General features: G+C 44.1%; 1 protein-coding gene across 1 annotated transcript in view; it reads left to right on the top strand.

Moving 5' to 3' along the window:
- The first annotated feature begins 529 nt into the window (after positions 1 to 529).
- The window catches only part of COL21A1 (collagen type XXI alpha 1 chain), a 475,958-nt gene continuing 451,643 nt past the window's right edge, over positions 530 to 24,844 (top strand). The window contains exons 1-2 of the mRNA XM_073675431.1: positions 530 to 697; positions 1,756 to 1,821. The gene's annotated coding sequence lies outside the window, so the exon portion shown is untranslated. The remainder of the gene's footprint in view (positions 698 to 1,755; positions 1,822 to 24,844) is intronic.

Genomic DNA, 24,844 nt, shown 5'->3' with positions numbered 1-24,844 from the left:
ACTTTGGAGGATAGTTGCAGCAAATTTTAGCTAATGTTGGAGCATCTAGTTTTGTACCATTTTATTATGTGTCCACAATAGTTTGTGTCTCACTCGAAAGGGGGAATGGCTTTGCATGTAGTGATGTGAAAACTTATATGGGAAGATGCATGACTTAAAATGTGACAGCATGCACAAATTACTTCAAAATTTAGAAACTAAAAAGTGGCACAAAGAGAGTAAAAAGGTAGTATAAAGTTACACATCAATGCCTAAAATGCTCCAAATGTATCATCCAGAATGAGCATATATTAAGAATGTCTAGTCTAAATTTGCACTGGCTTTATAGGACAGTATTAAGTAAATATGTCCCACTCTTCCCCTTTCTAGGGTCATAAGTAGAAAATGTTGAATTAATCTCACATAAGGTGAAGACATTTTGTTTTAGGACTATAAAACATGATAGAGAAGAGAGACTGATTTAGGATACCAGCAGATGGTGCACATGAGTTACATGTACAGTACATTTTTTAACTATATATATATATGAAGATCCAGAAGTGGTGGAAGAGAGCAGCTCTGCAGAGCAAGCTGAGGGAAAACTAAGGAAAGACAAGCTCATGAAATTAGTGAGGTATAAAACGTCTTCACTTTCTAGGAAACCAACTGACAACACTGACTGAAAAAAGGAACAAACTCCATTTCTCTCATAAATCAAGTAAGTAGATATAGTTATTAGCTAAGGGAGTTTTTAATAAAAGCAGTCAGTTGCAGCTAATAAATGAAAGTAGGGATTAATCTTGGATTATAATAAAGTGGGATTTTTTTTTGCATGCAACTAGAAGCAAATATTTTGTGTTGTTTTATGAATGTCTGAAACCACTGTGAACTGAGTCACCACAGGCACAGTGTTTAACAAGATGTACAGGGCAGAATTTCTACTCACTAGAGGGTATACCATGTTTGACAGGTGCTACATTTTTCTGTCCTGTACTTTTACCAACTAGCCTCACTTGTACAGTTAATATTTACAGTGGATGAATGTTTGAATCTATATAATCTCATTGTAGCAAAAAATAAAACAATATTTCTAGCTTTCGTTAACAGATGGATGAATGGAGTTCTGTTTCCTTCTTGAACTAGGTTAAAAAAGTAGCTTTGTGTAATATACTTATACCATTTATGAAATAAAAAAAAATAACATGGTTGATTTTAATTTCATAAATATTGGATTTAACTATGTTACTCTTTTTTTCACACAATAGTTGTAAATGTTAGCCAACAGATTTCTAGTTTCTGGTTTGCAGCTTTTATATTCTGAGCCAAGAACTGTACTGAAGTCAAGGGACCCCTCTCTCTCTTTGTCTGTTCTCCATTATTTCCATGGAAATAATCATGTATCCTGTTGCTAAACTTAGAACTTTAACTTACAGTGTTAAAAGCCTACGTGATTGCTAAATGTTGAAGTTGCTGCAGACTCTTTTCTGCTGCACGATAGCACAAAGCTAACAAGTAGTGTGCTTAATACATTATTTATTCTTACAAGAATAAAACGGTCTCAAACTGTTCCATTCTATAACTTATATTGCCAGCAGATGTTTTTGTTTGTTTGTGTGAAATGATTCTCCTCATTGTGGTAACAGAAGTGAATCCATGCAAGCATAGTATCTCATTTGCCACCTGTATGTTATAGAGAAGTCTAAAGTGTACAGATTGAAAAGATTATTAGTAACTTATGACACATTCATTGATAATTCTTGTTCATTTTAAATTTAGGAGCCAAGTGGGTGGTGTCAATCAATAATTGACAGCTACTGTATTTCTGCATTCACACTGATACAGGTAAGGCAATCATTCACTAATAAGGACCATCTCCTTGACTGCTAAGCACAAAATAAGCAGGGATTTCAATGATGAAAATTTATATTGTATGTTTCAAACAAAGTCATTTTAACACTACAGCAGAAAAGTTTTTGTTAACATAACTGATTACCAATGGTGGTTCACTGGTGCTTCTATCCTCCGTGCTTTAGACCTCATTAAGACATCCTTTTTTCAAGTAGGTGTTCTATCAGTAATTTTTACGGATAGAATACACACCCGTTATTATAGTCTATGGGACTGTTAACATGTCTCTGTTTTTTTACGGAATCTGTGTTAACATCTTACAGCTCCTAAAAGTTATGGCAATCAAACTCTTGCTTGGCAATGACAGCTGGATTTGGTTGGGACAAAGTGAAGATGAGCCGTGGGCCAGTCCACTAGTAATTGATTAGGGCCACCCAATCCACTGGAGTGTCAGCAATGTTTACTTTGAATTAGGCAGCCACATCACACTCTTGAACAGGTGCGGCGCATCTTAAAATTAGTGGTGTGATTGAAGGTGATTTTAAGGGGTTATCCAGGACTGTTTTTTTACTATCTTAATAACTAACAGGCTCAGTCGTCACTAACTACTACTGCCAGCGATTCTACTGCTTCAAGTCGACAGAGCAGCTCTTTCTCTTCTGGGCTGCTCTGTCAATGGGCCATAACTGACACGTCATGCTGATTGGCAGCCGGCTCCCCTGCAGTTAGTCAGTGGAGATCTGGCTGTCAATCCACATGACATTGGCAGTCACGCCATGTCAACAGAGCAGAACAAAAGAGAAGCGGCTGCTCTGTCGATGTGATGTCAATGGAAGCCGCAGAATTACCACGGCGCTGGGCACAACAGGCAGGTATGTACAGCTACCTGTTTGTTAGTTCTTAAGGCCATAGCAAAAAAAATAAAATAGTCCCGGGTATCCCCTTTTGAACTATAAGTTTTTATTGAGAATTTTAATACATCACAAATATGATGCATAATAAAAACATTAATGTAAACATTTAATTAAAGGAGCTATAGGGGGATAAACACGTGGCGGGATGGAGAGGGGAGGAAAAGGAGGGGGAAAGGGAAGAGTTGTCCAAGGAGGGAGACCTACCAAGTCTCATGATTGAAAATACTTAATTGAGATTCGGAGGCGGTAGAAGCTTTTAGGTGAAGTGGTGCAGTGGCGAATGGGGTATGATCTGTGTATTTCGCCCAGGGGAGCCAAACTTTCTCAAATTTGCAGACTTTGTTTGTGAGTATGGCTGATATAGTTTTTCATTAATCATGTACCACGAGAAACGCCTTTTGACTTCAGTAAGGTCTAGACCTGTTTGTTTCCAGGCTGAGGCTATCGTTTATTTAGCCTCTAGAATTCTAAATGAAAAAAGGACTTGGGAGTGTTTGAGGAGGCTAGGGATATGTTTTTTCAGCAGGGCTTCCTAGGGGTATTTTTTGAAGTTAATGTCAGTGACTGAAAGAATGATTAAGTATACCCTGATCCAAAACCTGCGAACTATGCGGCATAACCACCATATGCGGTACATGTCGCCAGTGGGTTTACAGCACCTAAAACAATTGGGAGAATAGTTGGGGACTGCTTGCTTTGGCCACCCTAGCTGGGGTCAGATACCATTAAGGTATTTAATATTCCTCCAGTAGGGGAGGATCAAATTTGGGACCATTCTGATTCAGTTAGGGTGGATCCCATGTCAGACTCCCAGCAGGAGGTGTAAGTTAAACTGCAACTATGCCTGGCGTAATTTATGTGGGAGTACAGGAGTGAAATAGTACCTGGAGCATGTGGGTTTTGACAGCATCTTGGCGTGAACGTATAGGGTGGGGTGGAAATCCTTAGTAGTGTGTACATAAAGTGTTTAAGTTGCAAATATTATTATATTTCTCTAGGGGGAAGGTTGTTTTTCTCTTGTAGGACTAGGAATGGAAGAATGTTGTTTTCTTTAAATAGATGGTGAAATATAGAGATTCCTGCTGCAATCTATGATCGAAAAATCAAAAGGGACTTGGTATCTGGGGGAAATTGTGGTTTACCCCATAGGGGGCTTTAAGGCAGAAAGGGTAGATTAGATTTGAGGAGTATTTCAAAGAGCGAGTGCGATATCGTGGAGTTCGGGATGTGATTATGCTGGGCTAGGAGGAGCCATAATAAGGTGTCAGCGGATAGCACTCCGGAGCTTCCAAGTTAAGCCGGAGGGGTGGTTCAGAGGAGGCATGATATAGAGTTAATTGGGCTTGCTGGGCTGCTTGGTAATATTTGGTTAGATTGGGGACTCCCAGACCCCTTTTCTGGTGATGACGATATAATGTGGCTCTCTTTATTCTAGGGAGGCTGCCTTTACAGATGTAGGTGTTGATTAGGCGTTGGATTGTTTAGAGGTAGTGGGATGGGATAGGGACTGATAGAACTCTTAATAAGTAGAGATGAGCGTTGTTCTACTCGAACTGTTCGCCAATCTCAAATTCGAGCTGTTTTGGGCGGTGTTCGAGCCGTTCGGCGAACATGAACGATTTGAGAAAAATTCGGCTGTTCGAGGTTATGTTCGATAACTGTTCGTGCACCAAAATCATAACTGGATTTTTTCTCAGTAATGATGAAAATTAATGTTAATACGCAGTTTGAGTGTACAGCGGGGTGGGGAGAGGGGCAGGGGATGGATCTCTGCAGGAATAATGAAGATCTCCATTTTTTTTTCTCTTTCCCACATTTACAGTGGGGAGGTGCAATCTGTCAGCCTATCAGCAGCGCACACACGGAGCGAAGTGCTTTTTTCACACAAGCAAGGGCATGTGTCATTGGCAGTGTATGTCACATGTCCTTGCCCTATAAGACCAAGCCATTTTCCCCGTCGCCACCATTTTCTCACTGCTGCAGCTGCGTGTTAGACGGCACCGCTGTTGCTGTGTGCGCTATACTTTGTTAATTTCAAGCCAATTTTCGCACAAATATACAGATAGCTTGGGAGTAGGGAATAGTTGTGATTGCAGTCCTTTTAAGGACTAGGTTACAGCATTTCCTACGACTTTTATCAGGCAGGTCTGTGCTCTTAAATAGATAGATTGTGGGAGTAAAGACTAATTGTAATTGGAGTCCTTTTCAGGACTAGGTTACATCAGTTCCTATCAGTTTTTGCCAGGCAGGTCTGTGCCAGTGCTGTGCAAGTTTTTTTCACAGCATTTGGCTGAATCTAGCAAAGCTAATCCTTTTTGGCCTATTGCAGAGTGTGTTAGTCAGTGGAGTAGCCTATCTGTGTTGCAAGATATACCACCTGTGTATAGAATACCAATTTTTTTACTGCACCTAGTGAAGTAAAATCTTTTGGGCATAGCATCATTCTATTAGTCCATCTATACTGACCTCCATCAGGTTGCAAATTGAATATAATTTTTTTCTGCATCTAGCTCTGAAAAAATATTTGGGCTTCTAGCAGTGTGTGGGACTTGTTCTATTAGTCCATCTATACTGACCTCCATCAGGTTGCAAACTGAATATAATTTTTTTCTGCATCTAGCTCTGAAAAAATATTTGGCCTTCTAGCAGTGTGTGGGACTTTCTCTATTAGTACATCTATACTGACCTCCATCAGGTTGCAAACTGAATATATTTTTTTTCTGCATCTACCTCTGAAAAAATATTGGGCTTCTAGCTGTATGTGGGACTTGTTCTATTAATCCATCTATACAGACCTCCATCAGGTTGCAAACTGAATATAATTTTTTTCTGCATCTACCTCTGAAAAAATATTTGGGCTTCTAGCAGTGTGTGGGACTTGCTCTATTAGTCCATCTATACTGACCTCCATCAGGTTGCAAACTGAATATATTTTTTTTCTGCATCTACCTCTGAAAAAATATTGGGCTTCTAGCTGTGTGTGGGACTTGTTCTATTAATCCATCTATACAGACCTCCATCAGGTTGCAAACTGAATAAAAATTTTTTCTGCATCTACCTCTGAAAAAATATTTGGGCTTCTAGCTGTGTGTGGGACTTGTTCTATTAGTCCATCTATACTGACCTCCATCAGGTTGCAAACTGAAAATTATTTTTTGTCTGCATCTAGCTCTGAAAAAATATTTGGCCTTCTAGCAGTGTGTGGGACTTTCTCTATTAGTCCATCTATACTGACCTCCATCAGGTTGCAAATTAAAAATAATTTTTATCTGCATCTACCTCTGAAAAAATATTTGGGCTTCTAGCTGTGTGTGGGACTTGTTCTATTAGTCCATCTATACTGACCTCCATCAGGTTGCAAACTGAATATAATTTTTTTCTGCATCTAGCTCTGAAAAAATATTTGGCCTTCTAGCAGTGTGTGGGACTTTCTCTATTAGTCCATCTATACTGACCTCCATCGGGTTGCAAATTAAAAATAATTTTTATCTGCATCCAGCTCTGAAAAAATATTTGGCCTTCTAGCAGTGTGTGGGACTTTCTCTATTAGTCCATCTATACTGACCTCCATCAGGTTGCAAATTAAAAATAATTTTTATCTGCATCCAGCTCTGAAAAAATATTTGGCCTTCTAGCAGTGTGTGGGACTTTCTCTATTAGTCCATCTATACTGACCTCCATCAGGTTGCAAATTAAAAATAATTTTTTGTCTGCATCTAGCTCTGAAAAAATATTTGGCCTTCTAGCAGTGTGTGGGACTTTCTCTATTAGTCCATCTATACTGACCTCCATCAGGTTGCAAACTGAATATATTTTTTTTCTGCATCTACCTCTGAAAAAATATTAGGCTTCTAGCTGTGTGTGGGACTTGTTCTATTAATCCATCTATACAGAAGTCCATCAGGTTGCAAACTGAATATAATTTTTTTCTGCATCTACCTCTGAAAAAATATTTGGGCTTCTAGCTGTGTGTGGGACTTGTTCTATTAGTCCATCTATACTGACCTCCATCAGGTTGCAAACTGAAAATAATTTTTTGTCTGCATCTAGCTCTGAAAAAATATTTGGCCTTCTAGCAGTGTGTGGGACTTTCTCTATTAGTCCATCTATACTGACCTCCAGCAGGTTGCAAACTAAAAATAATTTTTATCTGCATCCAGCTCTGAAAAAATATTTGGCCTTCTAGCAGTGTGTGGGACTTTCTCTATTAGTCCATCTATACTGACCTCCATCAGGTTGCAAATTAAAAATAATTTTTATCTGCATCCAGCTCTGAAAAAATATTTGGCCTTCTAGCAGTGTGTGGGACTTTCTCTATTAGTCCATCTATACTGACCTCCATCAGGTTGCAAATTAAAAATAATTTTTTGTCTGCATCTAGCTCTGAAAAAATATTTGGCCTTCTAGCAGTGTGTGGGACTTTCTCTATTAGTCCATCTATACTGACCTCCATCAGGTTGCAAACTGAATATATTTTTTTTCTGCATCTACCTCTGAAAAAATATTGGGCTTCTAGCTGTGTGTGGGACTTGTTCTATTAATCCATCTATACAGACCTCCATCAGGTTGCAAACTGAATATAATTTTTTTCTGCATCTACCTCTGAAAAAATATTTGGGCTTCTAGCTGTGTGTGGGACTTGTTCTATTAGTCCATCTATACTGACCTCTATCAGGTTGCAAACTGAAAATAATTTTTTGTCTGCATCTAGCTCTGAAAAAATATTTGGCCTTCTAGCAGTGTGTGGGACTTTCTCTATTGGTCCATCTATACTGACCTCCATCAGGTTGCAAATTAAAAATAATTTTTATCTGCATCCAGCTCTGAAAAAATATTTGGCCTTCTAGCAGTGTGTGGGACTTTCTCTATTAGTCCATCTATACTGACCTCCATCAGGTTGCAAATTAAAAATAATTTTTATCTGCATCTACCTCTGAAAAAATATTTGGGCTTCTAGCTGTGTGTGGGACTTGTTCTATTAGTCCATCTATACTGACCTCCATCAGGTTGCAAACTGAATATAATTTTTTTCTGCATCTAGCTCTGAAAAAATATTTGGCCTTCTAGCAGTGTGTGGGACTTTCTCTATTAGTCTATTTATACTGACCTCCATCAGGTTGCAAATTAAAAATAATTTTTATCTGCATCCAGCTCTGAAAAAATATTTGGCCTTCTAGCAGTGTGTGGGACTTTCTCTATTAGTCCATCTATACTGACCTCCATCAGGTTGCAAATTAAAAATAATTTTTTGTCTGCATCTAGCTCTGAAAAATTATTTGGCCTTCTAGCAGTGTGTGGGACTTTCTCTATTAGTCCATCTATACTGACCTCCATCAGGTTGCAAATTGAATATAACCCAGCCAATAGTTTTGGCCTAATACCACAGTTTGGCCACTCAGCTCTGCTCGGTTCCCATCCATTGGTTTTTTGTGCAAACAACTCCAGAGTTGTGAATTAGTTAACCACCAAAATGAGTGGAAAAAGGCCTGCTGCTGGTGGAAAGGGGAATAGGCGTGTTGGGAAGGGGAAAAAAGGTTGTGTCCGTGGGGTAGGTGTTAAAGCAACAGTAACATCTGCAGAAGAAAGACCATCTTCCAGCCAAACTAAAATGTCTACTTCTTTTAGCGTACAATGTGATAAGATCCCTTTCTTACGGCCACGCCAATCGCTACAAATTCCAGATGAGGCACAAAAACAGCAGGTGCTTCAACGGATATCAAGTGCTCCTTTAAGTGGGCTCTCCTCCACATCAACTTCAACATCACAAATACTCCAGTCCTCAAAGGTGTCACCCCAATCACACTTGCTTCCTCACAGCTCCCAAATCTCTAGCTGCCCGTCTGAGTATGAGGTAGAACAGATGGTTGAGTCTGCAGAGCTGTTTACTCATACTATAGCCTGGGAATCAGAGGTCGACTCCAGCGCTTCTGTGAATCCAGACGAGGAAATGATCTGCCCTGATGCCCAGAATCTTTATGAATCGGATCCAGGACCAGACGCAGAAGGTTCTGACCATAATGTAGACCCTCATTCCCAAACTGTAACTCCTGTTGGTGGAGACAATGAGGAAGACGATGATGAGACTCAAATACCTGATTGGAGCGACAACTTTAGTTTTTTGTCAGGGCAGGAACAGGTTGGCTCTGAGGACGACGGGTGTGATAACGCACAGGGTGATGATGATGAGGTTGGAGATCCCACTTACTGTCAACCCACAGTCAGCCAAGAGATGAGGTCAGCAGAGGAGGTGGAGGAAGATGCTAGTGACGACGAGGTCAGGTTGCGCCTTCCTGGACAGAGACGTAGTACTGGAAGCACGTCAACAACTGCATCCTCAAACACAACTCTGCCTCTCACCACAAGTCGTGGTGGCTCTTCAGGTCGCATGGGTGCTAAGCCTTGCATAGCCTGGGCATTTTTTCAGATCGATAAAGATGACCCAACTCGTGTTATCTGTAACATTTGTCAGCAAAAGCTAAGTAGAGGCCAAAAAATACATAGTTTGAGTACTTCATGCATGAACCAGCACATGGACATGAAGCATAAGTTGCAGTGGGAAGCTCAGTGTGCTACAATGCGGCCTAGCCGGCTGGGCCAACCACCGTCTGCCATATCTTGTGCATCCGCGGCCTCTTCATCCTCTGTGACTGGGGGGACAGCAGTCACACCTGTTTTGGGGCGCAGACCTGCCACCTCTTTACCCGCAACAGCCAGCGTGATTGGCAGGTCATCATTTTCTTTGGAGGTGGTAACACCAGCTGGTGTTGAGCGCTGTCCGACATCGATAGCACCACCTTTGGATCAAGGCAACCTAACATGTCCGCCTGCATCTTCCTCACAGACCGGCAGTTTGCCGGGGACACCCTTATCAACCCCGTCTAAGCACAATAGCCAGCCCTCGGTCCCTCAGATGTGGACAAGTAAAAGACCATTTCCTCCTAGCCATGAGAAAGTTAAGAGGTTGAATTTCACCATCTGCAAGCTCTTGGCTACAGAAATGCTGCCTTTCCGCCTGGTGGACACAGAGGATTTTCGAGACCTTATGTCCGTCGCAGTGCCCCAGTACCAGATGCCCAGTCGGCACTACTTCTCAAAGAAAGGTGTGCCTGCGCTCCACCAGCATGTCGCACACAACATCACCGCTTCTTTGAGAAACTCTGTGTGTGACAGGGTGCATTTCACCACAGACACTTGGACGAGTAGGCATGGACAGGGGCGTTACATGTCGTTGACTGGGCACTGGGTAACTATGGTGACAGCAGGACAAGGGGCTGCTGTCCAAGTCTTGCCGTCCCCACGAGTTGTGCGTCAATCCTCTTTATGTCAAAGTTCCTCCACTGCTTCTTCCTCCTCAACCTCCTCTCGGTCTTCCACCTGCACCCAAAGCCTGTCTGGTCATGCCACAAGCTTTCTAACTGCGCAGAAGGGATCCTGCACACCTCCTTACTATGCTGGCAGCAGGGCTCAACGTCATCAGGCGGTTTTTACTTTGAAATGTCTGGGAAATGTGAGTCACACAGCTGAGGAGTTCTGGTCAGCTCTGGAGAACCAATTTCATGAATGGTTGTCTCCACTGGACCTGAAACCAGGGAAGGCCGTGTGCGACAATGCTGCAAACCTGGGTGCGGCCCTTCACCGGGGCAATGTCACACACGTGCCTTGTATGGCTCACGTGTTGAACCTGGTTGTCCAGCAATTTTTAGCCCACTATCCCAGACTAGATGGCCTTCTGCAGAGGGCACGGTCGCTGTGTGCTCACTTCCGCCGTTCGCATCCCGCAGCTCAGCGATTAACATCTCTACAGAAGTCGTTGGGCCTGCCACTTCACCGGCTAAAATGCGATGTGCCTACCCGGTGGAATTCAACTCTGCACATGTTGCAGCGACTGTGGCAGCACCGACAAGCCCTGGTGCAATACGTTCTGACGTATAGCCTGGGCCAACGAGATCCAGAGGTGGGGCAAATCACGCTGGAGGAGTGGTCTCAGATCAGGGACCTATGCACCCTTCTGCACAGTTTTGAAATGGCGACGAAGATGTTTAGTGCTGACGATGCCATTATCAGCATGACTATTCCGGTGATTTACATGCTGGAGCACATGTTAAACAGAATTCGGAGTCAGGTGGTGGCACAAGAGGAGGTGGAGGAAGTAGAGGAGGAGGAGTTGTATGCGGAAGGGCTAACATCTGCAAGGTCCAGACGGTCGGCAGCACCAAGGCGGCAGGCATGTGAGGGTGGGGGAGATGGTTTTACCAGGGCGCATGTTACAGCCAAACTAGTGAGGAAGGTGCAGGAGCCCAGGAAGAAGTGGAGGACGAACTGATGGAAGACTCATCAGATGAGGGAGACCTTGATCACATTTCTGTTGTGCGAGGTTGGGGGGAGAAGACAGAGGAAGGAAGCATGATTGTTACCTCGCCACCAACACAACAGGGACTTGGTGCTCCTGGATGCGCAACACACATGAGTGCCTTCTTGCTGCACTACCTGCAACATGACCCTCGAATTGTGAGAATTAGAAATAATCCTGACTACTGGGTTGCCACACTGTTAGATCCCCGGTACAAAAGTAAATTTGCAGAAATTATTCCTGCCATAGAAAGGGATGCACGCATGCAGGAGTATCAGCAGAGACTGTTGCAGAATCTTACATGTGCTTTTCCACAAAACACCAGTGGTGCACGTAGTGAATCTCACAGTTCCAACTTGCCAACCGTGGGACCGCCAAGTGTTCAGCACTCAAACCATAACAGAACCACAGTATCTGCTGGTAACATCAATTTTGCGGAATCATTTCACCACTTTTTTAGCCCATCCTTTGCAAGGCCACAGGAGACAAGAAGTCTGACACATAGTCAACGCCTAGAGACGATGGTACAGGAGTATCTCCAAGTAAACATTGAAGCCATGACTGTGTCACTGGACCCTTGCTCTTTTTGGGCTTCCAATCTGGATAAATGGCTGGAGCTAGCCACTTACGCCTTGGAGATCTTGTCATGCCCCGCAGCCAGCGTTCTGTCTGAACGTGTGTTCAGCGCTGCTGGTGGTGTGCTGACAGATAAGCGCACGCGGCTCTCCACTGATAATGTAGACAGACTCACGTTCATAAAGATGAACAAATCATGGATCCGAAACGACTTTTCTACCCCTGTGTCATCCTGGGGAGAGTAAAAGCTTGATGATTGGTTAAAATCACCCTACCAACCGTTTTAAGCTTTCAAATTACTAATCATGTTTATCTGTATCTTGACTGGAAAATAATTTGGGCTTTGTAGCAGTGTGCAGCACTGATCTTATTAGCCCATCTATACTAAGCTCTACCAGATTTAAAATTAATAATAATTTTTAGCTGCATCTAGCCCGGAAAATAATTTTGGGGCTCCGAGATGCGCAAGACACATAAGTGCCTTCTTGCTGCACTACCTGCAACATGACCCTCATATTGTCAGAATTCGAAGTAATCATGACTACTGGGTTGCCACACTCTTAGATCCCCCAAACTTTTCGATCAACCTTTTCATTTAATAAAGACCAAAAAAATGGTCATTTTTGAAATTATAAGCATTAGCAGGTTATTAGAAACTGAAATCAAACAGTTTTCAACTCAAAACTTTATTCTAGGTGATGTTACATTTTCACATAGGACCCCTTGTTCGAAAGGAGCTTCTGAACTCTCTCGTCCATTGAATTTGTCAGGTTTTGGATGGATTCTGCTTCAATTGTTTTGCATGAGGACAGAATACCCTCCCAGAGCTGTTGCTTAGATGTGAACTGCCTCCCGCCATCATAGACACTCCTTTTGATGATGCTCCAGAGGTTCGGAATGGGGTAGAGGTCAGGGGAGCATGGGGGTCACACCATAAGTTTGTCCCCTTTTATGCCCATATCAGCCAGAGATGCAGATGTTTTATGTGCAGCATGAGATGGTGCATTATCATGCAAAAAAATGATCTTGCTGTGAAATACATGGTTCTTCTTCTTGAACCATGGCAGGAAGTGCTGTTTGAGAAAATCCACATACATTATGGAGTTAATCTTTAGCGCCTTCAGGGATCCTAAAGGGGCCGACAATCTCTCTCCCCATGATTCCAACCCAAAACATTACTCCACCTCCTCCTTGTTGGCGCTGTAGCCGTGTTTGCGTGGGGTGTCCATCAACCAGCCATCCTCCACTCCATCCATCTGGACCATCGAGCGCTGCACGGCACTCATCCGTGAACAAAACAGTTTTGAAATCAGTCTTCATGTAATGTTTGGCCCACTGGAGCCGTTTCTGCTTGTGTGAAGTGGATAGAGGAGGTCGACAGGATGGCATATGCACAGCTGCAAACCTCTGAAGGACCCTGCATCTTGTTGTTCGGGGGACGTTGGAGGCACCAGCAGCTTCAAAAACTTGTCTGCTGCTATGACAAGGCTTTTTTGCCGCTGCTCTTTTAACCTGACGTAATTGCCTGTAGGAAAGAGTCCTCAATTTGCCCTTATCAGCACGCACACATGTGTACTGTGAATCAGCTACATACTTCTTGATTGCCAAGACACTTCATCCTGATCATCGCACAATGTTGATTGTAGTCATGCCTTGACCTAAACACTCCACAATTTGTTGCTTCTCAGCAGCCGACACATCCTTTTTCTTTCCCATTTTGGAAGAAAATGTAGGCTGCTTAATAATGTGAGACAGCCTTCTTAAGTAGTCTTGCCTTTCATTGGACACACCTGCCAAACTAATTAGCACAGGTGTCTGCAATTGCTTACAGTGATATAAAGAGCCCTGACACACATCACCATCAATGAGTATAATTGACAAACAAACAAATTCTTCCCTTATCACTCCTAAACACTTTTTGCATAATAATTTGGAACACAGTGTACATGTGCTTTTCCACAAAACACCAGTGGTTCACGTAGTGAATCTTACAGTTCTAACTTGCCAACCGTGGTCTGTATGGAGTTGTTCAATAAAGGGCCCAAAATTAAGATAACATAGATGGGAGAGGTCTCTATGAATAGGAATTCCTAAGTATTTGATACCCTGTGAGGGCCAGGCAAAGGGAAAGTTGGACTGGATGGAATCCTATATGGATTTGGGGAGGGAGACATCGAGGGCCTCAGACTTCGCTGCATTGATTTTAAAATTTGACCATGTAACAAAGTGATCTATTTCAGCCATAACAGCATGGATGGATATATGTGATTGAGTGATATATACTAGTACATCATCAGCAAATAGAGAGCACTTGTACTCGGTGCCTCCCACCTCAATCCACCTAATATTGGGGTTATGGCGAATTGATGAGAGCAGGTGCTCCGTCACTAGGATGTATAAGAGAGGGGACAGAGGACATCCCTGCCTTGTCCCATTGGTGATTGTGAAAGGTGATGAAAATGTTCTGATGCACCCCCTGGGCCTTGGGACACCCGGAACCGGACCCTTTTTGGTGGATGCTGGTGGTTGTAGTCTTCGTGCCGGCGACCCGGTTCCGTGGCTCAGGGTGGTCAAACCAGTGGCGGAACTATTTATGTGGTTTTGATGTTTAAATGTCCGACTACGCCACCCGTGGATTGCGGTCAGAGTGAACCGCCGCTGCAGGGCAGACCGCTGAGGCTGGTGTTGTGGGTGCAGCAGAGCGTAGCATAACTCCCCACGGGAGGAGTATAGCCTCAGGGCAGTGTATGCGGAGGATGAGGGTGATGGTGCAGGGCAGCAGCAGTAACGACACGGAGTCAGTGATGCAGTCCAGGGCCTTTACTCACAGTTCTTATTATCCAGACCACGTCTGCAGGTAACGGCTGCCCACGTCATACTGTGCTCACCAGGTGAGGGGCTCAGACAACTCCCAGATAACTTTGGAGCGCTTCACAGGACCCCCTTTGTGTGTCGTTTGTCTGGCCTTTCTTACCAACCCTTCTGTCCGGCTGCCTCGGGCCTCCTCTTGGTAAACTTGGCGCCAGTTTCCCTGACCCTATGTGCTGCCCTCCTAGCGGGTGTAGCGAGGGGCTGCGCCACATAAAATGTCACAGCCTCCGGTTTCTAGCTGAGGGTCGTTTCCTGCCTCCACTAGTTTCGGGGACCGGTCTCCCCCTTTGGCCTGACCCCTCCATGCAGGTGGATTCGGGCGTGCGGTGGCGACTCGCCCGTCCGCACCCCTGGGATCCCTTCATTCCTCGTTCCTGGAGCCTTCTCCGCTCCTCTTCCTTCCTTCGCCCTCTTCCAGGCCTGGGCCTCTGTTACTAGACCCTCCTCCGGAGCAGAGCTCATGCAGAGCCCCTGCTCCCTGCCACTTCTGCTCAGACTTCTCTGCACTGAACTAAGATGGTGCCCACCTTTTATACTCCCTTCTCAATGCACCCAGGAACTGCTTCCTCCCTGCTCCTGCACTACAGGGTTCCCCTTCCTCAGTGTTCCCTCCCCCCACTCCAGCCAGGGACAGGGACTGTCGTGCCCATCTCAGGGGCATATTGGTCGCCCTGCCCCACGGCAATGTGGTGTAATGCATGCAGGTGTCGGGTCCTGATCCACACTCCATCCTTACCTGAGAGTGAGATATCACACCTCTGGGTGAGGTGTAATACCTCTGTAGCAACCGAGCCCTCAGGGTGCTACAGTTCCATTTATCTTCAGCCTAGGTGACGTATTGCGATACAGGGCCGTGATTTTGGCTATAAAAGGGTCCCCTAGACCCCTACCCCAAGCTTTTTAAGAGAATCATATATGGCGTGCCAGGAGACTCTATGGAATGCTTTCTCAGCATCCAACGAGAGTATCTAATTACAAATTTTTAACTGCATCTAGCCCAGGAAATACTTTGTGCCTAGTAGCAGTGTCTGCTAGTCAGCGGATTATCCCGGCTGTTAAGCAAGCTACACCACCTGTAGTTTGGACACTTAATTTTTTCAAAGGAAATGCTTCGGGACCACGGGATACTCAGTGAAGAGCATTAGGAGGCACCCCAAGGCATAGGGGCTGGGACTGGCAGTAGGATGCCTTGCGGTGGACAGCCGAGCTCGATCCTTATAAAAGCTTTTTAACTGCAGCAGCTTTAGTGGACGCTACTGGAGCTGGAATTACGCGGCTGCTGGCATGAGACTTGCCCTCCAATAGATCCTTGTAAATGGATTTAAAGTGTATTCATTCAAATTAGAGAGACAATTTAAATTAAAAAGCTTAGAGCTGCCTCCACCACAGTGGGGCTCGCTCGACCCACCAGCGGACAGGCACCAGTATTGGGAGAGGGGGGCTGGCCGTCAGGGTTCACCGCGGCTCTGGCACAAACCCGGCGACACGGAGGTGGCACGGGCAGGAGCGGACTGAACGTGTCGGCTTCTCACTTTTTGGATTTTAGAAGGGCATGACATGCCTATATCTGTGTCTCCCCCTCCTTTTACTCCTCCACCTCTTTTCTTTTCTCATGACTATATGTACTTGTCACTTTTCCATGTGTCAGTTTGTCAGCTTTTGGACACCTTTGAAGGTGTTTTCTATGTGTTTCTATATGTTTTTGTTTGCCTGCCATTGGTTTTAACGGTGTTCGAAGGTGTTCGATGAACAGTTCGACGAACAGTTCGGCGAACACACGGGTGTTCGACGAACCGAACCGAACTCGAACACTACGGGGGTGGCTCAACACTATTAATAAGTAGAGTAATTTAGGGAGTATAGTTATCTTAAGTGCATGTATATGGCCCATATTATTGCAGCATATATAGCAGACTTTTGTCTTTTTTCATACCCTGATGGAGGGGTACTATGCCCTACATCTTTGAAACTATTTGTGCCAATCCCCCGATGAATCACCCGATGTTGAGGAAACGCATCGGGAGGAACGTATTAGGGTTATCTCAGGGCTGACTAGTAATTGAGGGTCAGCTGTGGATTGCCCTTGTAAGGGTGGGAGTCTTGGGGTCCCAGGGTCAGCCTGTGATATAGGGTCTGATAGGGTCAGTCATTGATGACCATCCATGCGAGTCTGGTGTCTTTGGATGGGACGACCCATGCTGCGGGATTGGTGAAACTGTTCCTTTTTTTCACTTTTTCACCTTATGATTATACAGTATTATCTCTAAACAGGAGTATTTTGTTGGTTAGGTGAAGTGAATTCGGAAACGGATATTGCCCCTGAACTGTATAACTATTGTTATCACCTCTCCCATACCTGGTTAAGGGCTATTCTAATATATGTGTTTTGTGTGTGTCTTAAATTTAATTCTATTGTTCTTTTAAGGAATGTATTAAAAGTTATATTTTAAGTCTGCTATATGCTCCAATAATATTTGACTAGCAGTTTATTGAGCCTTGGGGCTACTTTTCGATATCGGAGTGTATCTATTGCTTCTTTCTCATATATATGGCCCAACCAAGAGAGTTGAAACCTTCCCCACATTTGGAGTAGCGAGTGTAGTTTTTCAGAGCATTTGGGGATAGTTTGCGGAAAAGAGGGATTTTATATTAGCAGTTAATTTCACGCCTAGTCTAGGTGGTTTGTGGACCATTGAAAGGGGAAGTGTTGCTTAAGATGTGAGACCGTGGTGGCTGAGAGAGAGAGAGAGAGAGAGAGAGATGTTCATAGCATACGATTTTGTTTGGTTAATCTGTAGGCCAGAGATTTTTTCGCAGCTCTGTAGGAATCAAAGCAGAGCAGGCAGTGAGGTCTGTGGGGCAGTTAGGAGAAGCAGAATAACGTCTGCAAACATGAAGAGCTTGTGGGAAATTGATGCAAATTTTTATACCTTGAATGCGTGGGTGGAGGTAAATTGCTAGTGGCTTGATTGCGAGGAGGAATAGTAGCAGAGATAGAGGGCACCATTGACGAGTACCTCTTTTGATAGGAAAAAAGGCAGAAGAAAAGCCATTTTAGGGGACATGGGCTGAGGGGTAGCTATAAAGGGCCTAAATCCATGAGAGAAATTGATCAGGGAAATTCCATTTCCACAACACCGCAAATAGGTAGGTCAATGAGATCGAGTCACAGGCCTTTTTAATGTCAAGTGATAATGGCTTGCTTGGTTTCATTGCTTACAGTGATGCAAAAGATGGGAAAACCTTTGTATGTTATTGGACACTTGGCTATGGGGTACAATGCCAACCTGGTCTCTATGTGTAAGGGATCCTAGCCCAGAATTCAGGCATTGAGACAAGATTTTTGCTAAGAGTTTGAGGTCTATGTTGATCAGAGATATGGATTTATAGTTTGACCACAATAAGTGGTCTGAGTTTGGCTTGGGTATCATGGATATAGCTGTTGACTATCAAGACTAATCAAGTTTAGGATTAAATATACAGTTTTAGTTACCGCAAAACAGTATAGTGCCTTGAGCATGACACTAGATCGAATAGGTGTGAAAGAAAGACAGATTGGTGTGTGTTGGGGACGTAGTAGGAAACAAAAGTCACCAATTCATCTGAAATGGTGCCCGTTACCATTAGATAGTGCCATCATTGTCCACAACTAGCGAGTGGGAAAAATAAAATAATAATCTTGTAGGTATGATACCTTTTAATGGCTCACAAAAATGGCTCACAAAAATAAAAAATGTTTCAAAGCAAGCTTTAGAGACTTCTTAGGTCTCTTCATCAGGCATGGTATCTGAAGAAACACAAAAAGAACACAGAGAGGCAAGGCATAAAAAATGGACATTTAAATAAACAAACAAACTGAGCTTAGAGAGTGAATCCTTAATTAAATTAGTGGTGTGAAAGTTTTATAGTCCCAATATCCATGTAAGATCACAGACCTGGTGTCCTAACTGTCTCAGGGGCAGATTCCTCAGATTTTGTAGTGAGTCACAAATCCTCCTGACAGATTTAGTCCTGTGTGGAGGAAATCAAAGACTCTAATAAGTTTGTATTCCCTGACCCTTCAATGTTTTTGTGATTTGAAGTTAATTTTACCTTTTAATAAGACAACTTTCATATTGTTTATGTTGTGTCCTGGACTACAAAAATGTTTGGCCACAGGTAAATGTTTTTTTTGTCTGTAAATGTGTGTCTATGAGACCTTATCCTTGCTCTCAGTTTCTGTCCTGTTTCTCCAACATAGAGATCCCTAATAGGATATATAGTGCACAGAATTAAGTACACCACATTGGACGAGGAACATGTGAATGTCCGAGGAATATTATTGTCCTGCTGTGTGTTGGGGATCTGTATCCTGTTTTTGGTCTCTACATGAGTGCAGGTTTTGCAGCTTTTCCCATTGCACGGATAAGTTCCTCTTGGTGTATCTGAGGGCATTGAACTTCAAATCATGATGTTTCCTACAAATCACAATCGACTCTTTAACGAGTCTTGCAATATGAATTAGGATAATAGCCGAACCAGAATCTGAATTTGTCATAGAATTTTAGAAGTTCTTGTTCAGACTTAGTCCAAATTATTAAGATGTCATCAATGTAACAGAAATAGGCCAAGGATTTGATGGAGCAAGATGCTAAAAAGTCATTTTACAGTTCAGATACTTTGTTATACAATGCTTGAGACCTATGACCTAAGAAGTCTCAAAGCTTGCTTTGTAACATCATTTATTTTATTTTTGCTAGCCATTAAAATGAATCATAATTACAAGTTTATTTTATTTTATTTTGTTTTTCTCACTGAGAGCAATCTTTTTTCAACTGGTTAGCACGACACCAAACCTTTCTTTCTTTCAACCTTTCAACTCTTGGAGTCAGATCACATTTGTTTGTAAGGATCTGTAGTACTGTAAAGCTTTAGTGCATTTGTGCGGGGAGTTAATGCCCTGCACATTGTATGACACAATGGTTAATGGCATGGTGATGGAGATAGTTGGGTCACATATAATGGCTTCACCTGTGAAGTATAGTTGGTTTTGGAAGCAGGACTGGGACAAGGTATTTTGATGCCCTAGGCAGATGAGGCCAATGGCGGCCCCCACTTACCCCAAAACAAAGGAATGGCTCAGAGATTAAGGTAACAGGGCCCTAATGCACCTCTCCCTGACCCGACCCTCTGATGGGTTAGGTAGCAAACTCTGATGACCACTTCCACTAGAATTGTTACCTTCTTCACAAAAAAATGTTATCAAAAGTAAGAAAAAAAAAGTGGTGCACTTTAGGGATGTGACTTAACAGGGAGTGAAATTTTAAAGTTAGATACAGAATCAATAATTTTTTGTGGACCATTTACACAACACAGGGAAAAAAATAGTGATCTTATACTTTAAATGTAGAACCCAAGGATAGATATGGAAACTAATAAAGCGTAACTTTAATCTGGGCCGTTTAATAGCAATTAAGGTGTCCAGCATTGGGCAGATACCCTAATGGAAAATATATAGAACCCTATTATAAATAAAGGGATACATCTGGTGGTTTTTGCATCCATCATGCGACAAATACTGCTTACACAAAATTGATGGTGGTTGTGGAGATGTATTTCGATTCTGGTGACATATTCATGTAGTGATGGTTGCTCTGGTGCTGTATTCATGTAGTGATGATGATTCTGTTAATATATTCATCACCAGAACCATCATCAGTACATGAATACGAAGCTAAAATCATCATCAGTACATAATTAGAGCACCAGAGCCATCCACAGTACATGAATATGGCACCAGAAACATCATCAGTAAATAAATGTCACCAGAACCACCATCAGTAGTACATGAATGCATCAACAGACCCACCATCAGTACTTGGCTACGTCACCACCACCTCTATCTGTACATGGTACATGAATACGTTACCTGAACCACCATAAGTACATGTATTCAAGTACTCTTGGTTTTGGTCATGTATTCAAGAATCAAGCTTAGTACAATGATCAATTGTAATACCAAGTCAGCCCCATAAACAATTGTTTCACATGAACCTACAACTTTCAGTATGTCCTTAACAATGGTAAGGGGATAAAGGGTGTCGTTATTAACAGCCATCATCAGACTGCGGACCACACAGGAACCACAGTACTGATGAGAATTAGTCAGTATCACAAATAAACATTTACATCCAGGTACCTTATAGATTACATCTTCTCTGGAGTAGTCTCTTTCTCTTCATCTCCATCTTGTCTATATGACATGATGACTTTTTGCATCTGCAGTTTGTCTCCCTCTTCTCCGGTCTTTTGCAGCATATCCCCACATAGTACCCATAAAAATAAGAGTTTTATTAAAATGCTCTCTGCATAAAAATATTTGTTCATATTATGACCTAAATAAGCCTCCTATGGTCCATAAGCTCCACATTGTCTACCATTAACAGCTATAACTGCCACACCATCTGCCCTTATGAACCCCAGCCTATACCATGGCTCTCTCCTCTTTAATTTTCCATTACACTTTCTATATTTCCACACTGTCCCCCATCATGCTAACCCCTTCCCATATTGTGCCTCCATTTCACGCTGTCTCCTCTCCATATCCTGTCTGTGCCCCATCTTCACACGTTGACCTCATACTGCCCACCATGCTGCCTTCATCAAACTGTAATCACTCCTCACACTGTCTCCCTACACAGTATGATGTCTACCACAGCCCCCATATATAGTATGATGTACACCAGAGCCCCCATAAATAGTATGATGTCCAATATAGCCCCATGTATACTATGATGGCCCCCACAGCACCCCATACAAAATTATGGCCCACAAACAGCACCCCAAACAGTATGATATTCACCACAGTCCCCTATCCAGTATGGTCACCACAGCCTCCCCCGTATAATGACCTCCACAGCCCCATATACAGTATGGTCACCACAGCTGCTCATATACTTTGCTGTCCCCCTGTACAGCCCCTCATTTCATGGCCCAAACACACAGCCCCTCGTTTTATGGCCCCCCACACTGCCACTCATTACATGGCCCCTGAACAGCCCCTCATTACATGGCCCCCACACTGCTTCTCATTTCATGCCCCCCTGCACAGACCCTCATTTTATTCCCCTCTGCACAGGTACTCATTTTATTCTCACCATCTGCACAACCCCTCAGTTTATCCCCCCCTCTGCACAGCCCCTCAGTTTATTCTCCCCATCTGCACAGCCCCTCATTTTACTACCCCCCATCAGCATAGCCCCTCATCTTATTGCCCCTTCTGCACAGCCCTTCAGTTTATTACCATTTGCACAGATCCTCATTTTATTTCCCCCATCAGCACAGCCATTCAGTTTATTTCCCCATCTGCACAGTCCCTCAGTTTATCCCTTACCCTACACAGCCCCTCAGTTTATTCCCCACCCCTCTGCACAGCCCCTCATTTTATCCCCCCCTCTGCACAACCCCTCATTTTATTTCCCCCATCTGCATAGCCCCTCATTTCATGCTCCCCAGTCCCTCATTCTATTACCTTCCATCAGCACAGACTCTCAGTTTATTCCCCCATCAGCACAGCCCCTCATTATATTACTCCCCCATCAGCACAGCCCCTCAGTTTATTCCCCCATCAGCACAGTCCCTCATTTTATTACTCCCCCATCAGCACAGCCCCTCATCCCCCTAGCACAGCCCCTCATTTTATTCCCCCCTGCATAGCCCCTCATTTCATGCTCCCCTGTACAGCCCCTCATTTTATTCCCCCATCAGAACAGACACTGATTTTATTACTCCCCATCAGCACGGTGCCTCATTTAATTCCCCCATCAACACAAACCCTCCTCTCATTTTATTTTCCCCATCAGCACAGACCCTTCCCTCATTTTATTCCCCCCATAAGCATAGCGACTCCCCTCATTTTATTCAACCCCCTGCACAGTAGTGTAAGAATTAAAAAACAAATAAAGTTTATACTCACATAATCCCGGCTCCCTCCACTGTCTTCTCTTCTGTGAAGTGCAGCAGTGGACGCTGGATGGCGCGATGACGTCACTCCATCATGCCATCCAACATTCCCTGCGTGCCCTATCTCCAACAAGGCTCAAGCCGGAAGTGGCCTGTGCCTTGATGGAGATCCCACCGGAGCAGCGGGCTGATTATAGCTCTCTTGCTTCTGTCTCGGGCGTTGCACACAGCAATTGAAATCGCGTCTGAGAGACGCGAATGCAATTGAGAGCAGGGAAGGAGCGACGGCCGGGGCAAAGGCAGAGAGGGGTGAGCGGTGTCAGTGACTGACATCACTCACCTCCGAGCCTGCGTCCCAACCGTCACTGTGCTGAATGTCTGCGGCCGGAAGAAGGTGCCGGGCGGCCTCAGACATTCAGCGATTTTTTTTAAAAATGCACCCCCCTCGGGTAGGCAGGAGGTGGCGCCCAAGGCAAGTGCCTACTCTCCCTACCCCTTGTCCCGACCCTGATTGGAAGCACAAATCTGGGTGCAGTAGTTTGTCTTGTATTCTCACGGGCAGGTGAGGAGCTTGAGGGTTAGGCAAAGTACAATCAAACGAGGAGTTGCAGCATGGATGAGATGGAGAAAACAGGAGACAGAGAAGGGAGGGTGTGGCGAGTAAAGGAGATGGCTGAGCACAGTGTGCTAAGCAGCAGTGTGTGGTTACCCTGAAGGGTCACATTTGTTTTGTGAAAGCAGCGCAATAAGAACAATTGTAGTTGCTGAAAAATATTATATAGGGCTGAGCATGGGCTGAGTCAGTTTGTAGGGTTATAGTCTTATGAAATGAAGAGGTATTCTTGGATGACTGTGTGGACAGTTTATGTTAGTCTAGAGGAAAAAGTGGACGATGCTATTGCCTCTAACTACAGGGAATGACCTCGACCAGGGTGGAAGCTAATGCATGAAACATTTGGTGCAAGGTGTAACAATAAACTCGTGTGAACCCAATAAGTTTATATAGTATAGAAGTAGTGTATTCAATTTTCACCCGGAAAATAAATCTAAAAAGGATGTCAATCTCATAAGGACATAAGACAAAAATAAGTAAAATAGGGATTCTTAAAACGTAACATTTAATATCTCAATGAAATGTATAAAATGACATAAACAAGACACATAGAAAAGCCAAAAAAACGGGCCAGCTTACCCATATAGTTTTGGCTAAAGCAAATGTTTTCTACAAAAAGTGCCCTATAGGTTATGCTTAATCACATCAGTACATGAACATTAGTTAGTTAGGAATCAAAATACCATTTTTACCATATCTAGGCACTAAGCCACATAGAGTAATGGAATGGTCTCACCGAATTTGCAGGCAAAGATAGGGACCTCAGACATTCGTCCTCCAACTTTCATATACGCATATCAGCATACACCATTCGAATCCTCAGCATACACCATGCGAATCCTAATTCCCAAAGATAAGTTGGGACCATGATGTCGTTTTAAAGAAAAGCTCCCTCCCAACACGTTTCATCCCACCTCGGACTCATCAGGGCATATGGCTTTCAGAATAGAGGACTCAGCTGTACCAAGTGTGGCACCCCAGGGGTCTGGTTCCCACAGTAATAGCAATATTACGTCTGTGAGCAGGTGGGAGGTTTCCTGGTCAGACATCCTATGCATGCCACACCTCCTGCCCAGTCCTGGGAGGGGAAGAACTTCCCCTATATAAAGCTGGGGCTGAGGCAGGGTTAGGGAGAAAGAGCAGAGAACACAGACAGAGACACAGTCTGGTCTGGAGTGGAGCAGCTTTAGGAAAAAGAAAGATCAGGAGCTCAGTGGGAGCAGTGCTAAAAAGAGATCAGGGGCTGGAAGCTGTAGAGCTCGCCCTGATTGAAGAGTTCTTACCGGACCCGGAGTCCGAGGCTGTGGGGACTAATCCTTACCCCGCAGCAGAAACCGCCCGGCAGGGGATTTCAGGTCCTCTGGCCAAGAAACCCGAAGGCACGGTCACACGCAAGGGACCAGCACCGCGACGTGGAGCGGAAGCTACCAAAAGGCCCCGAGTCACCGGCCATACGGGTGAGCACCACACGGTACACTCAGGGACGTGGGCTACTTTTACCAGCCTCTAGCAAGGTAGCCAGAAGAGTACGATTAGTTGGGGAGGCCTACAACTCTGCCTGGCCAGGGGAGATCCCATCTGCTCGCGGACTGACCAGGCCCCGATCGCTAGCCAGTACTCCGGGAGGGTCTACCTTTGCCACCAGTAAAGACCCTGAACTACACCGCACCGTCTCCGAGTGTTTCATCATCCACGTCCGCTGCCCTGAGGCCATACCCCTCCCGTTGGGGGTTATACCATCCCCGCTGCACA

The sequence above is a fragment of the Phyllobates terribilis genome, unplaced genomic scaffold (genome assembly GCF_046119375.1).
Source record: "Phyllobates terribilis strain yellow unplaced genomic scaffold, ASM4611937v1 Scaffold_3__8_contigs__length_932513732, whole genome shotgun sequence".
Classification (NCBI taxonomy): domain Eukaryota; kingdom Metazoa; phylum Chordata; class Amphibia; order Anura; family Dendrobatidae; genus Phyllobates; species Phyllobates terribilis.
The sequence above is the reverse complement of the archived record's forward strand: the minus strand, read 5'-3'. Positions and strand labels throughout refer to the sequence as shown.